At 36.4% G+C, this 13,718-nt stretch overlaps 1 protein-coding gene across 1 annotated transcript in view; it reads left to right on the forward strand.

The window, feature by feature from the left end:
• Window positions 1-637: 637 nt before the first annotated feature.
• The window catches only part of LOC117991707 (thrombospondin type-1 domain-containing protein 4-like), a 157,797-nt gene continuing 144,716 nt past the window's right edge, over window positions 638-13,718 (forward strand). The window contains exon 1 of the mRNA XM_069505358.1: window positions 638-858. The gene's annotated coding sequence lies outside the window, so the exon portion shown is untranslated. The remainder of the gene's footprint in view (window positions 859-13,718) is intronic.

Genomic DNA, 13,718 nt, shown 5'->3' on the forward strand with positions numbered 1-13,718 from the left:
AAACTAGTAATTGTAAAGTAGTAGTCAATTATCCTCTGCTTATACTAAATAGATAATATTTTATAACTATTAAGTATATTATTAGGCACTCTCTTCGTAAAATAGACTTTTCAAAGATTTATAGCACTAAATTATTATTAACAAATTGGTAGATTCCTAAATCGCCTATCCTTTAACTCACGTTCCTTAGTTCCAATTATCTACTAGCTGATGCCCGAGATTTCGTGCGCGTGGATTTAGGTTTTGAAAATCCACTGGGGACTCTTTATTTATTACCTGGGTCACTGCCCAGATCTTTGACTATATCCATGCAAACAAACACGTCGATCCGTTGCCCTATTGCGGCGTGATTGAAAGATAAACTAATAAACAAACACAATTTCGCATATTTATAACATGGGTAATGATCACCGAGTAGCCACCGATGGATAGCGATCGTGAATCACTTATGCCACAAAGATACTGAGCTAAGTATATTATGGATGTACGAACTTTTGACTGAATGCATAAAATACTGAATGCATGAAATATGTACGGGACAATTTTGTGAAAGCAGTTTTCAGTTACACTGAATCTTCGAATCGGGAACATGTACATAGTAAAGTAAATACTAGCTAAGCAGTGCCGGCATCACGTTCCTTCCGTTTTAGTCGACATTATCGCGTGTTGGTGTTCGGACGTGTTGGTCTGCGGACTGGCGCGACAACCACGCGGTATTGCGGCTTTCGCACTTGACCGTATCAACTAACAAAAAAAAGCTTCAGTAAAAAACAAAACCGAACAGTATCCATAGAACGAACTTCCGCATTTCAAGTTTTGTGAATGAGTGAATGATTTTCAGTGAACCGTGCATTAGAGGTCAGTATGTGATTAGTTACGACTTAAGTTATTATTGACACCGTGTAAGGGTAATGTTTTTCTTTATTACACACGCTTTTCTTGAGTTTTCAGTTGAGCGTTAAAAATTTACTGTGATTGATTTATTACCGGAGCTAATAACACTAGCAGGAACTTATTTCAGGACGACGGACGTTTAAATTCGCAGTTATTATCTAATTTTAATATGTTGACTAACTTTTTCCTGATACTTCGTACCTACCTACATTTGGAATTTAAAACTTGTGTACGTTCGTAAAAGTTTTGTGAATGAGTGAATAATTTTCAGTGAACCGTCAGGTCAGTGAAAGGTCAGTATGTGATTAGTTAGGTACGGCTTAAGATATTATTGACTTAGAGAAGGGTAAAGTTTTTCTTTATTAAGCACACTTTTCTTTGAATTTTTTGTTGAGCGTTGAAAACTTTATTATAATTATTGACTTAAATTATAATCGGTGCTAATAACACAGAAACTCATTGCAGGATGACGTTCAAAGTCGCAGTCATAATCTTGTTTTACTTTGTACCGAGACGTGGAATTTAAAAATTACGCTAGCATTTCTCAAAATTTTTGCTTGATAGGACCATAACATTGACTAACAAATAAATTATCAAACACGCTTTTCTTAGAGTTTTCCGGAAAATATTACACTTAATTACTCGCTGCTAATAATAATAGGTAACACTTCTAACAGTAGCTTATTTCAGGACAACGAGATGTTCAATTTCGCAGTTCAGTATCTTGTTTTAGTTCATCGTTGGAATTTCTCAATTTTTTTCTTGATAGAGGTAGGTAGGTACGTGGTTCTAGCGAGAACCTTCGTGCATAATCTCAATTCTCAAATTTCTAGACCCAGGCGGCTTGAGCTGACCTTGAATGTGTCAATCAGTCAAACCACAACAGAAATCAAATGCTTTGCAAATGAGGAGCTTGCAAATAAATTGGTATCATCATGATCAACTCATAGCCGGCTCATTGCAGAGCACGGGTCTCCTCGTAGAAGGGTTTGGCCATGTCCATCACGCTGGCCAAATGCGGATTGGTAGACTTCACACACCCTTGAGAACATTATGGAGAACTCTCAGGCATGCAGATTTTCTCAAGATGTTTCCTTCAACGTTAAAGCAAGTAATATTTAATTTCTTAAAACGCACATAACTCCGAAAAGCCCGGGATCGAACCGCCCAATAAGACGCGGGCGTTGTAACCACTAAAGTATCACGGTTTGGTGGTAATAAAATGGTATAATTGCACGAAATTAAATTTTACATGAGAGCACAAAATTTAAAGAAAGATGTTAAAACTTTGTATGTAACTAGCTTATGCTTGCGAATTCGTCCGCGTGGACTACACAAATTTCAAACCCCTATTTCACCGCCTTAGGGTTTAATTTTCAAAAATCCTTTCTTAGCGGATGCCTACGTCATAATAGCTATCTGCATGCCAAATTTCAGCCCGATCCGTCCAGTAGTTTGAGCTGTGCGTTGATAGATCAGTCAGTCAGTCAGTCAGTCACCTTTTCGTTTTATATATTTAAATTATGTCATATTGATCGAAATCACGAATTTTGTAGTCAGTTTTGGAAATAAGTGACGAACTCACGAACTTTAAATTAAAGTTGAGCACAGTTTTAGGCTGTTTTGTTTGGAAATAAGTTCCGATATGTATTCAATAGGCCAAAAACGTGCGGATGAAAAAAAAAGTATTTTGATCAGAAGTGACCACAATCTGGTGTGAATTGATCACATTTTTGTTTGCCAGCTCCTCATAATTTTCATAATAATTATTTATAGGTATATCTAAGTCAGATAGATCGCTCATAATAAAGCTCAGAGTCACTCAGCGGACGATGGAGAGAGCTATGCTTGGAGTTTCTCTACGCGATAAAATCAGAAATGACGAGATCCATAGGAGAACTAGAGTAACCGACATAGCTCATCGGGTTGCGAAGCTGAAGTGGCAATGGGTAGGGCACATAGTTCGTACAACCGATAGACGTTGGGGTCCCAAGGTGCTGAAATGGCGATCTCGCACCGGAAGACGCAGCGTTGGAAAACCCCCCACTAGGTGGACGGACGACATTAGACGAGTCGCAGGGAGTCGCTGGATTCAGGCGGTGCAAGGCCGTGGCGTGTGGAAGTCCCTACGAGAGACCTATGTCCAGCAGTGGACGTCTATTGGTTGATGATGATAACGATTATGAAGTGAGATGGTATGATAATGGTTTGTTTAATTATTGATCGGTGTGTCCCGCACTGAAGCCGAAAAGCCGGATAGGTAGGTATATGTAGAGTTTAGTCAATTTAACCTTAACCTGGCCCGCCCGCACATTACATTTAAATAAATTGTCGAAACTGTAACAATTACGTGAATATTTATTATTTTAGGCATTGATAGAGAATGTAGCTCTTTATTCGTAATCAAATAATAAAAAATTTAAAAAACCCTGTCAAGAAACGAACTAAAAATATTCATATTTGAGAATGGCGGCATGCAATCGTTATGTCGAGTTTTTTTTCAAAAAAATTATAGCCAGTGTCACTTAGAATGATGTAAGGATTCTACATCACTGGATTCTAAGGATTCTATAGATACCCCATATCTATTTATGGGCCCCATGCATCTAGGTATATCTCTGCAGACATTTAGAAGTTACGGTGTATAAGGAAACTCATAAACACTAGGTACGTTCTTTTTTTCGGTAGTCCTGTAAAAGAAAAAGTTCTTCCAAGGGTTTAATGAGAATTTGCTAAAAATATTTTTTTTACAGACAAGATTAACAAACTAGTATAGTACGCTAGAAAGTTAGGAGTTTATGTTAAGTAATCCATAATCATCGAGGAAAGCTTAGAAGTTAACGATATCCGAAGCTTGGAAAATCAAATACATATAATACCTATGTTGTTGTTCTTAGAAGCAATTAACAATAATTATTATATTGCCGGTTATTGTACGCTTGTCTTACAGATCAATTTATTGTATTGTATTAATTAGACAGCCGTCAGTGTCAAGTGGATGATCTGGGCTCTCATTTAATATTCATGTAGATTGTTTTGGTTTTAGGGATTGCTTAGATAATTTATTTGTGGATAGTAAAATCATCAGCATATTAAGCTTATTTTAATTTTGGGTTTGACGACCTCCCTAGTGCAATATGTAGTGAGTGCTGTGGTATTGTAAGTGGGAGCTCCATGATTTGATTCCCGGCAGGAGCAATGTGGGATATATAATTTCTAAATTGTCTCTGGTCTAGTCTGGTGAGAGGCTTCGGTCGTGGCTAGTTACCACCCAACTGGAAAACCCGTGCCATCAAGCGATTTAGCGTTCCGGTACGATACAGTGTAGAAACCGATAAGAAGTGTGGGTTGCACAAAAACTGCCATACCCCTTCTAAGTTTGCCCGCTTCTATCTTAGACTGTGAGGTCGCAGAGTAAACTTGTAAGATGTAATGGACTGGAATAAAAAAAAGTAGGCTAAAACTCATCAAAACATGAATCTAACAATCTTATTCCACTAGTCCCTATCTAAGAGTATGATCGTTTGGACCCAGTATTTAACAGTGACACAATTTTACCTCAATATAAAATAGATGACATTGAACTAAATTAAACAATACATACTATTGTAGCTGTTATTATGGAAACTGTATCTTGAAAGGAAACTGTACGGTAACTTGAGGATGTACTCGTGTAAACATTTCCAATATTTTGACGAGCAATTCATTTTTATATGAATGTAGGTATAATATATGAAATTGGTTTATCGGAAACGGCTCTAATGATTTGGATGAAGATACTTTCCAAGTTTTGTAGTTAAATTTCATTCCTGAGTTCCCGCGGTAAGAACTCGAGAAAAGTCGAGCCAAGCTCAGTCTGTACCGGTATGGTCTACCGGTGGTACGCATTTGACAACTGTTTCATCCACCATCGTTCATAGACATAGGGTCAATTAATTATTATTGTAATATATTATTATATAAAATAAACAACTTGATTTCAATTTCATTTCTGCACTAAAGCATAGAATATATAATAGTACTAACGACTAAAGTTAGAAGAAATTTAAATAGCACTTGGCAGTTTTAGTAAAATATCTTTAAACTTTAAGGGCGGCTAGCAGGCGGTTGCAATAATACTGTGTCTGGCAATGTATGACGTGATTACTAGTAATATAAAAAAAATAGAATTTACACTTTGACGTAAGATTTTTTCACCATTATTACTTGTTATCTCCCGAAGCCACATGATCCAAACTTCATAGTCGCTGATCGTTCCTCCCAGTGTTGGGGACTATACGAAGATAAACTTTGAGCTTGTAACCCTACAAGTAACGAAGGTGTGGCACGTGCTAGCTCTACTTCTAATACTTGATTTTAATTCTTTTCATTTTCGATGCCGTCAGATTTACCTGTTTGTTGTAACGAAATTGACGCCTATTAAAATATAATTTATGTTATTATGTCAATAGTGGGATTATTTAATCACATTCGCATGCATAACCAATTGAGTGCGATATTTATTAGAACATTTGAATAATCTTTATTGGCACTAACCCATTTGCAACGGTTCTCGAATAAAAATCGTTTTTTGTTGTGAATCGATTTAAGTGCATGCTCAATGTGTAAACAAGTTTTCAACAGTTTACCTGCTTTAGTTACGGTAACGCAAACTGCTTTTATATGAGAATAAATTAACTTCTGAGTTCTAAAGTTCATCTACACCAGAAAAAACATGATTGTTTACATAAAGTGTGTAAAATCATGAAGGCTAACCATATTATGTGTACTATTTTTTGCTTTGGTTTTGTTTTCGTTTGTACAATTTTATTGTCTATACTTCATGCTGCTAAGCGGAGTGGATAATATTGTGTACCCCAATCCCCCAATCCTCTCACTTACAAGACCACAGCGTACGCCACTGAGCTACGTCTGCGCTAACTAAGCTAACTTTCGCTTGCTTTAATGCTGAAGGAAACATCCTAAGGAAATCTAGGACCAGGAAGTGTAAAATAAAGCATGCGTTTTTATTCTGATCACTAAACTATCCAGAGCCTACCTAACTAACCTAACGGGATCGCGGAGTAGAGCATATTATACAACGGGAATATAAATTGCGTTTTGCGTATCGTGCAGTTGTTTCTCGTGGGCCTGCAATTTATGCAGGGAGGTAATTCGCAGCTTCTCTCGGCTCTAGATGGTGTAAAGTAGGCTTAGGAGCTTTCGTACTGTGTTTATTTTTAACACTAGCTTTTCCTAGGTAGTTCTTTTACTAGATATTAGCTGATACCTGCGACTTCGTTCGCTTGGATTTAGTTTTTAAAAAATCCCGTCGGAACTCTTTGATTTGCCGGGATAAAAAGTGATCTACGTCACTTTCTAGGTTTTTAACTATACCCATGCAAAAAATCACGTCGATTCTTTGTGGCGTGATTGAAGGACAAACTAAACTAATAAACAAGGTTCGCATTTATAGTATGGGTAGTAATAGCATTCGGGGATAGGTAGGTATTATTTAAAGATTTAATAATTATTATTAGGTATTTAATTAAAATTTATTCATTCTATATTTTTTTACCAGAACAAAACTAGTAATTAGTAGGTAGTACGCGACAGGTCAAAATGGCAATCGGGGAAGGAACGCCCCGCACACCCGTACATCCCCCCGTGCGGGAGAGCGCATGTGACGTGCGGGTGTGCGAGGCGCCGCACTTCCCGATTGCCTTCTCAACCATGTCGCGGACTATACCTATGTACTAAACAGAAATTCAAAAGTTTGAACGGTTTAAATCCTTTGGATTTCTGTAATTTTTGCTTAGATGCCTTCAATTTAATCAAAGAGTTTAACATTTTGCCCAAGTTCGGTAGAATTTGTGAGAAAAGTTCGTAACGGGAGACTACAATTTATTATGGTATTCTTACTTGTACCTACTTACTAGAAGAAATGTAATCGCAATCAATAGGTAAAACACGTATCCATCCATGTACCAGTCTTGATAATCATTGCTTAATCAAAACAATGACTGAAAAAGTCGTTGCAAATAGTGCAGCGCTCCCCGATGACGTCATTGGTTATGTTGAGTCATAATCATAATAGTAACACTTTCAGGTCAATTAGCACGCCACGATATAAAGCGCTGGTCGGTCTGTTTGTCCGGAGATCAAAGATTTGTGGCTTCGTGCAAAGAATCTAATCAAACAAAATCAGATGTTAACTACGAGGTCAATGAACCCACGGTCCATTACATAAGTGATATCAAGTCACGCGTTTAAATTTTATACAATGGATTATTAATGTTTTTATGCGAATTGACGGTGGAACATGACTTTGCCATAAACATTTTTTAGAGTTCCGTAGCGAACGTTAATTAAACTATCTTACAACCTACAAACTTACATCTTACAGCTCAATTCGCTCAATCAGGCTTTCCTATTACAGAGAGAGCCAGCGCGTGTCAGACCTTTTTTTTTAATAAAAGCTGACAGTTTCTCTGCGTATTGTCCCCAACACAGAGGAACGATCAGCGACTTTGACGTTTGGATCATAGTGGATTTGGGAGTTAACAGATAATGAAGGTGTAAAAAATCTTACGTCAAAGTATAAAGTCTATTTTTTTTTCTTCGAAATAGTACTAGAAATCACGTCTTGTATTGCCAGACACTTATTATCGTGAACCCCCCTGCCAGACACCACGATATTAAGTGTCTTGCAATGCATGACTTGATTAAAAAAAAAATTAGACTTAAAAAGTCAAATTTTTTTATACTTTCTTCTTTGACGTAAGATTTTTTACACCTTTATTACCTGTTATCTCCCAAAGCCACCATGACCCAAGCTTCATAGTCTCCGATCGTTCCTCCCTGTGTTGGAGACAATAATATGCAGATAAACTTTTATAAAATAACGAAGGTCTGGCACGCGCTGGCACTTCTCCATATGGCAAGGTTCAAAGAGTGAATATAATACATGTACCTAATATCGATACGCGTGAGTCCATAAACAATTTTATTGATGTGTAAATGCGATAAGGCCGTTATTAAAAAATGTTATATTGATAAAAATAATTGACCGATATGATGATAACATTAATAATATACATATCGCATTTTCATAGTTTGAAACATGGAATTCAACGTAGTATATTACATATGTACAGAAATCAACTTGTATGTACTAATTTAAGAAATATCTTTTCGAATTTGTAAACATGATTTTTTTGAACGAAAAAGGTTTATTGTATGTAACCTATACCGTTTTTAATTATAAAAAATATACTTAGATATAGTTTTAGCGAAACAAGATTAGTATTTTTTTATTTTACAAAAAAACTCTAAACATACCGGAAACTAGCAAAGTTATAATAAGTAAAATAAAATTATTATGTCCCTACGAGTAAAAGTCACGGATCCTTCTATTTTACAAGCACAATACGCACTTGGCATTATTTTCTTATCGATCAACTTCTAAACAAGTCGTTGTGTAGTGTGTCGTTATTGTTTTGAAATGCTAAGCCTGTTTAGTACTAATTTAATTTTAAATTAAAGCTAGAGGGCAAATTTTAATAAATAGGCCAGACATGGCTAGACCACCGCTGCACCGTGACGCCAGACTAGTATCATATTTTAACCATAAAAATTTCAATTAAATTTTAATAATTCTCTTTATCACCCCGGAAAGCCTATTTTTGATTTTGTTGCCAAATGTTTTTGGTAAAACTTACCCTGACAAAAAGTGAAAGGATGTATGGTTTTTAGTCAGTGAAAACCTAGGTTCTTTTCAACCGTTTTGGTACGGAACCCGAAAAACTCTACAAGTCAAGAGGCATATCCATTTTAAATCCTTTATTGAACAAAATGACGCACAGAAGTATACCAAATTCTTACTAGTACGAAGGTTACGATTATTTATTTATCAGTAGACGCATACTTACGAAAGTTCATATCCGATGTTGGCGCCGAAGTGTAAACCTAGTTTAATGACCGGCAGGTCTTTAACAGTGTATCAACTGTTTATCTTTATGATTTGGATATACGCAATAGGTCGTAGTGCCACATAGCGGCGTAACAAGGTCTTGGAATCTTGATGCTGTTGACATAATTGAATTAAACTACTACTTAACAATACATATCTAATAAAATAGTTTACTTTATAGCCCTCTTTAATGCTCTCAAGATATACCCATTATGCATTACATGGATTTATTATTTTCAGGTTCAATAAAATATTTATTTTATTCTTCACTTTCCCTATTCTCCATCTTAGGCTGCATTATCACTTGCCACCGGGTCTGATTGCAGCCAAGCGCTAGTCTATGAATTAAAAAAAAACGTTTTCGGCGTTATCACTACCCATCACTACCCATATTATAAATGCGAAAGTGTGTTTGTTTGTTGGTTTATTGGTTTGTTAGTTCGCTGGTTTGTCCTTCAACCACGTCGCAACGGAGCAACGGATCGACGTGATTTTATGCATGGCTTTAGTTAAAGACTTGGAGAGTGACATAGGCTATAACTCACACTTAAATGTTACAATGCCATGGGGTCAGGATTATAATTTTATATTTGCTAGACTCTCCAGACAGAGCTTTAATAAGAGTAAACTACTTAACTTGTTTCTTGTACAATATCTAGGTACAAGACGTGTACAATAAGTGAATCGTAAATGGATTGATATTTCTGAATTCGAAACTATTCTGAGAGTAAAGAGTTATGAGGAAGAAAGGAATAAAAACAACAATAATTCTTGAAGTAACGCACACTATCGGCTCCGATTTGAAGTGAGATATTTTTATCTCCTCCGTTAGGACAAGTGCAGACAACCGCTTTTCGTCCCAGACCGATTCATATTTTACACCCGACATTTTATATCCTCTTTATTTTACTCGAACACACTGGTGTTGGAACACAGGTAGTGTTGGCGGGATTTTTTATACTCTGCTTTTTTGTAGGTCCGTTTTTTGTGGGACATATGCATTAAAGTAAAACCTGTGTGCTCTTTTCGCCAACTTTGTCGAACCGAATTATTATTGTCAAAATCGGTCATCTGCGATAGGTTTTTTAAACAGCCTGATTTGATTCATGCTATTGAAGATTTCATATGATTTTTCACAGCCAGTAAACTATTTTTAAAAAGGAAGCCATGTGTGAGGTTGAAATTATGGGGCCTTGCGATAACACTATCGCGGATATCACTGGATGGCTTAATGCTTTCGATCGTGTGATTTTTCTATCAGACTAGCTTATGTAGTAGTTAGGGAGGCGAATAGGGGAATTTTCGGCAATACTCGAGCGTGGCAGTTTAAGATATGAGAGATACCTTAGACCTAATAGAACAACCTTGTAAAGTATTTAGCTCTATATGTAGTGACGCGCGCCTAGGATAGACGATCAGATTAGTAAAAAAAATCGATAGTCTGAAATACTCGAGCGCGTCAGATTAAGATATTGGGGGTTGATTTTAGTGCTTTAAGACTAAATTTAACTAATCTGACGATAAGTCCTTGACGCCGCCGAGTTATAGGGTCGCGAACTTGTAAAAAAAAAACGTTAATCCGGCATTCTCGAGCGCGATTTTTATTTTTTTTATTTTGAAGAATATAATCTAAAACTTACTAAAAATACAAAATCTGCCGGTTTCCGCATGACCGGAAGTGTGGAGGAGCCATTTCGTCATCCGAAAAACGCGTTGCGGCATATAAGTCGCGAACGATACATTTTACCAAAAAAAGTTTAAATAAACAAAAAAGGTAATTTTATTTTACACAAAAAGGTCTCTTTGAAGAATTGTGGATGAGGAGCCACAATATGAAAGTTCCAGTGAAGAAGAAGACGATGAATTGTATTGAGCAAAAATGTAAAGGTCATACATAACAATACAATTATAATACTATTTTTATATCATTTCATTTTTTTATACAATAAATAATACAATACTACATTTCATCTACATTTACGTTGGTTGTATCTATCGCTTTATTGTCATTCTTAAATTTCCCGTTTTATCAAGGAGAAAGAAAGGAAAAAAAAGAAACCAAAAAACCTTTTTCGGTCAGATTAAGAGAACCCACCAACATTTTTGTCAGATTAAGAAAATATGATTTCAGGATACCGAGATAAACCTCCCCTATGAAAATCTGATGCGCTCGAGTATTTCGAAAAAACTTTTTTTTTTGCATTTTCAAAAATTCATCGTAACTTATCGTCGCGCTGAAATCGTCAGTTTTTTTAAAGGGAGCTTCCTTGGGGCCTACTCAACACCCCTTCCGAAAATCTGACGCGCTCGAGTAAATTTTTTTTTTGCATTTTTGACTACTTTATATGCCTACCCCCACCACGCAAACCGGCAGATTAGTATACCGTTGTTATCAGAGGCACTTGGGGCATACGTAGTATGAATATCTGACGCGCTCGAGAATGCCCAAGTAACTGTTTTTTTAAACATTTTTGAAAAACCGTACACGCCAAACCCACCGCTAAAATGGTTTTTACCATACGAGCTTTTCTTTTCGAAATTATTTTATCTTTCGATTTTGATAGGTCTCGACGGCACCGTTGAATTACGCCATTTAGCTACCTCGCCTCCCTAACTATAGGTTATTAGTAACGCTGCTATGAGAGGCAATAAAGTGCTGGTGAAACAATGTCGTATGTACGTACGTACATACGACATTGTACAACGTATGTTTCGTCAAGCGCGATGGGAGATATTAGGATGGCGATCTATCCTAAAATCCATTTTAAAATTTCAAAAGTAGTTATCTTATAGGCTAGCCTAAACAGATAATATAACCATGAGATAACACTGTAGGTAGGTAATGATAATGCAAAAATAATTATATAGCAAAATATACGATCAAAAGGGCTCTTACCACCATAGACATGACATTCCTGCGCTCATTGAGCCGGCAGGGGTTAGTTAGGATGATGGCAAGAGATAGGATCAGCTTATAGTTGTCCAGCGCGGAAATGCAGCCAGTATTCTTGGCACCATTCCACGCGACCATGATTTGTATAGTAATTATATACGGCTAGCTTTAAGTTTTATTGTATTATTTTCATAAAAAAATAATGTCATGGTCTTGGTCTTAAATACGGAAAAGGTGACTGACTGATCTATCAACGCAGCAGCGGCGAAGAGTCAATATAACACGATTCCTATCGGCTTCCCTTTAAGAATTGGCATACCTATAGCGTAGGTACTACTTCACATAAATGTAGGCCAAAGGTTTGTCACGCATGCTAAATTTTTTTTTGTTATTGTATTTAAGTTAAAAGCATACTGCATAATATCAGCTAATGTAAGTAGCAGGTACCATACACCGTACAACCCGCAAGATATCGGCTTTCCCAGATAGATTTTTGCTTAGTATCTATCTCTTTCATTTCCCTAGCGAAAGCGAAAGAAGCGAACTAGGTCTGTCTCGCTTTACGGGTGGCCAACAAAGAGCCCACCAATTTAATCTGGCCCAGTAGCGAATACGAATTTGCAACTCTGACAGGTCAGACAAATTTGACGAAAATAACTCGGTTGGATCCGAATTACCCTATAATACGTCCAAATTAAAAATTATATTAATATTATTGTTTTAACAGGTACATGCTACTATTTTGAGAATTTTGTATTATGAAGGGTGATTTGATATTGTTGATACATTTGTTTTTGTGAAGCGGCCATGCTTGTTTGTTTTTGAAGTTGTTAGTGGTGTTTTATTTTGATATAATAAATTGGGGATAGTGATTAATAACTAATAAGTGTAAGTTCACGGTAATTTTGATTTAGTTTGGTAAGTCAAAATCAGAAATGGCCTTAATTCACATAGATTGTTGATTAACAAATTTCTTGTTACGTAACGATAGTAATTTTTCTAAATTAAGTTTTGAAAACAAAAATTGATGGGGAACAGCTGATATTCTTTTAGGTAAGTAAGTAGTTGCCGGCTTCCCTTTTTCAGATTTTCACCCTTCGCCACTGCAACGCAGCACAGCTCAAACTACTTCACGAATCGGGCTGACATTTGGCATGCAAATATTGCTATTATGACGTAGGCATCCGCTAAGAATTTTTGAAAATTCAACCCCCAAGGGGGTGAAGTGTGGTTTGGAATTTTTCTAGTCCACGCGGACGAAGTTGTGAAAATAAGCTATAGTTCTAAGTATGTTTGAATATGAAAATCGTTATTTTAAAAAGGACGGAACATCGGGAACATCATTATTTTTATCTCCATTGAGCTGCTCTACATTTCACAAGTACCCGCTACTTCAAAATAATGAATACAGCACGAAAGGTATAAAACTATACCTGTTATAAAAATCCTGAGAATAAAATTAAGCACCCTGTTATTTTACTATTGTTTTGTAAACTTATTAAGCAGTTGCAATTGAAAGTGTTTCCAAAAAAAGACATTGTAATAATTTAGGTGTATTTAATTTATAATAAAAACATCGGTCAAGTGCGAGTCTGTCTCACACACGAAAGGTTCTGTACCATCGTACAAGAAATAACACTTTAATTTTTTAAGTTATCAAGGCAGCTATTTGAAATTTTTATTATTTGTTGTTATAGCGGCAATATAAATACACATTCTGTTAAAATTTTAATTCTCTACCTTTTACCACAGATTACGGTTCACGGAATACAGCCCGCTGACAGACAGACGGACGGATGGACGGACAGCGAAGGCTTAGTAATAGGGCCCCGTTGGCACCCTTCGGATACGGAACCCTAGAAATGGCCAAAATATGAATTACATCGCGGGTACCTATGTACTCTGTGGGTGGCATATTCAGATTGACGTAAACGACTTTCAACGCAATCTTTTATTCGCTTTAAAATTATTGCATGTTTA

This window comes from Maniola hyperantus, chromosome 20 (assembly GCF_902806685.2).
Source record: "Maniola hyperantus chromosome 20, iAphHyp1.2, whole genome shotgun sequence".
In the NCBI taxonomy this organism is placed as follows: domain Eukaryota; kingdom Metazoa; phylum Arthropoda; class Insecta; order Lepidoptera; family Nymphalidae; genus Maniola; species Maniola hyperantus.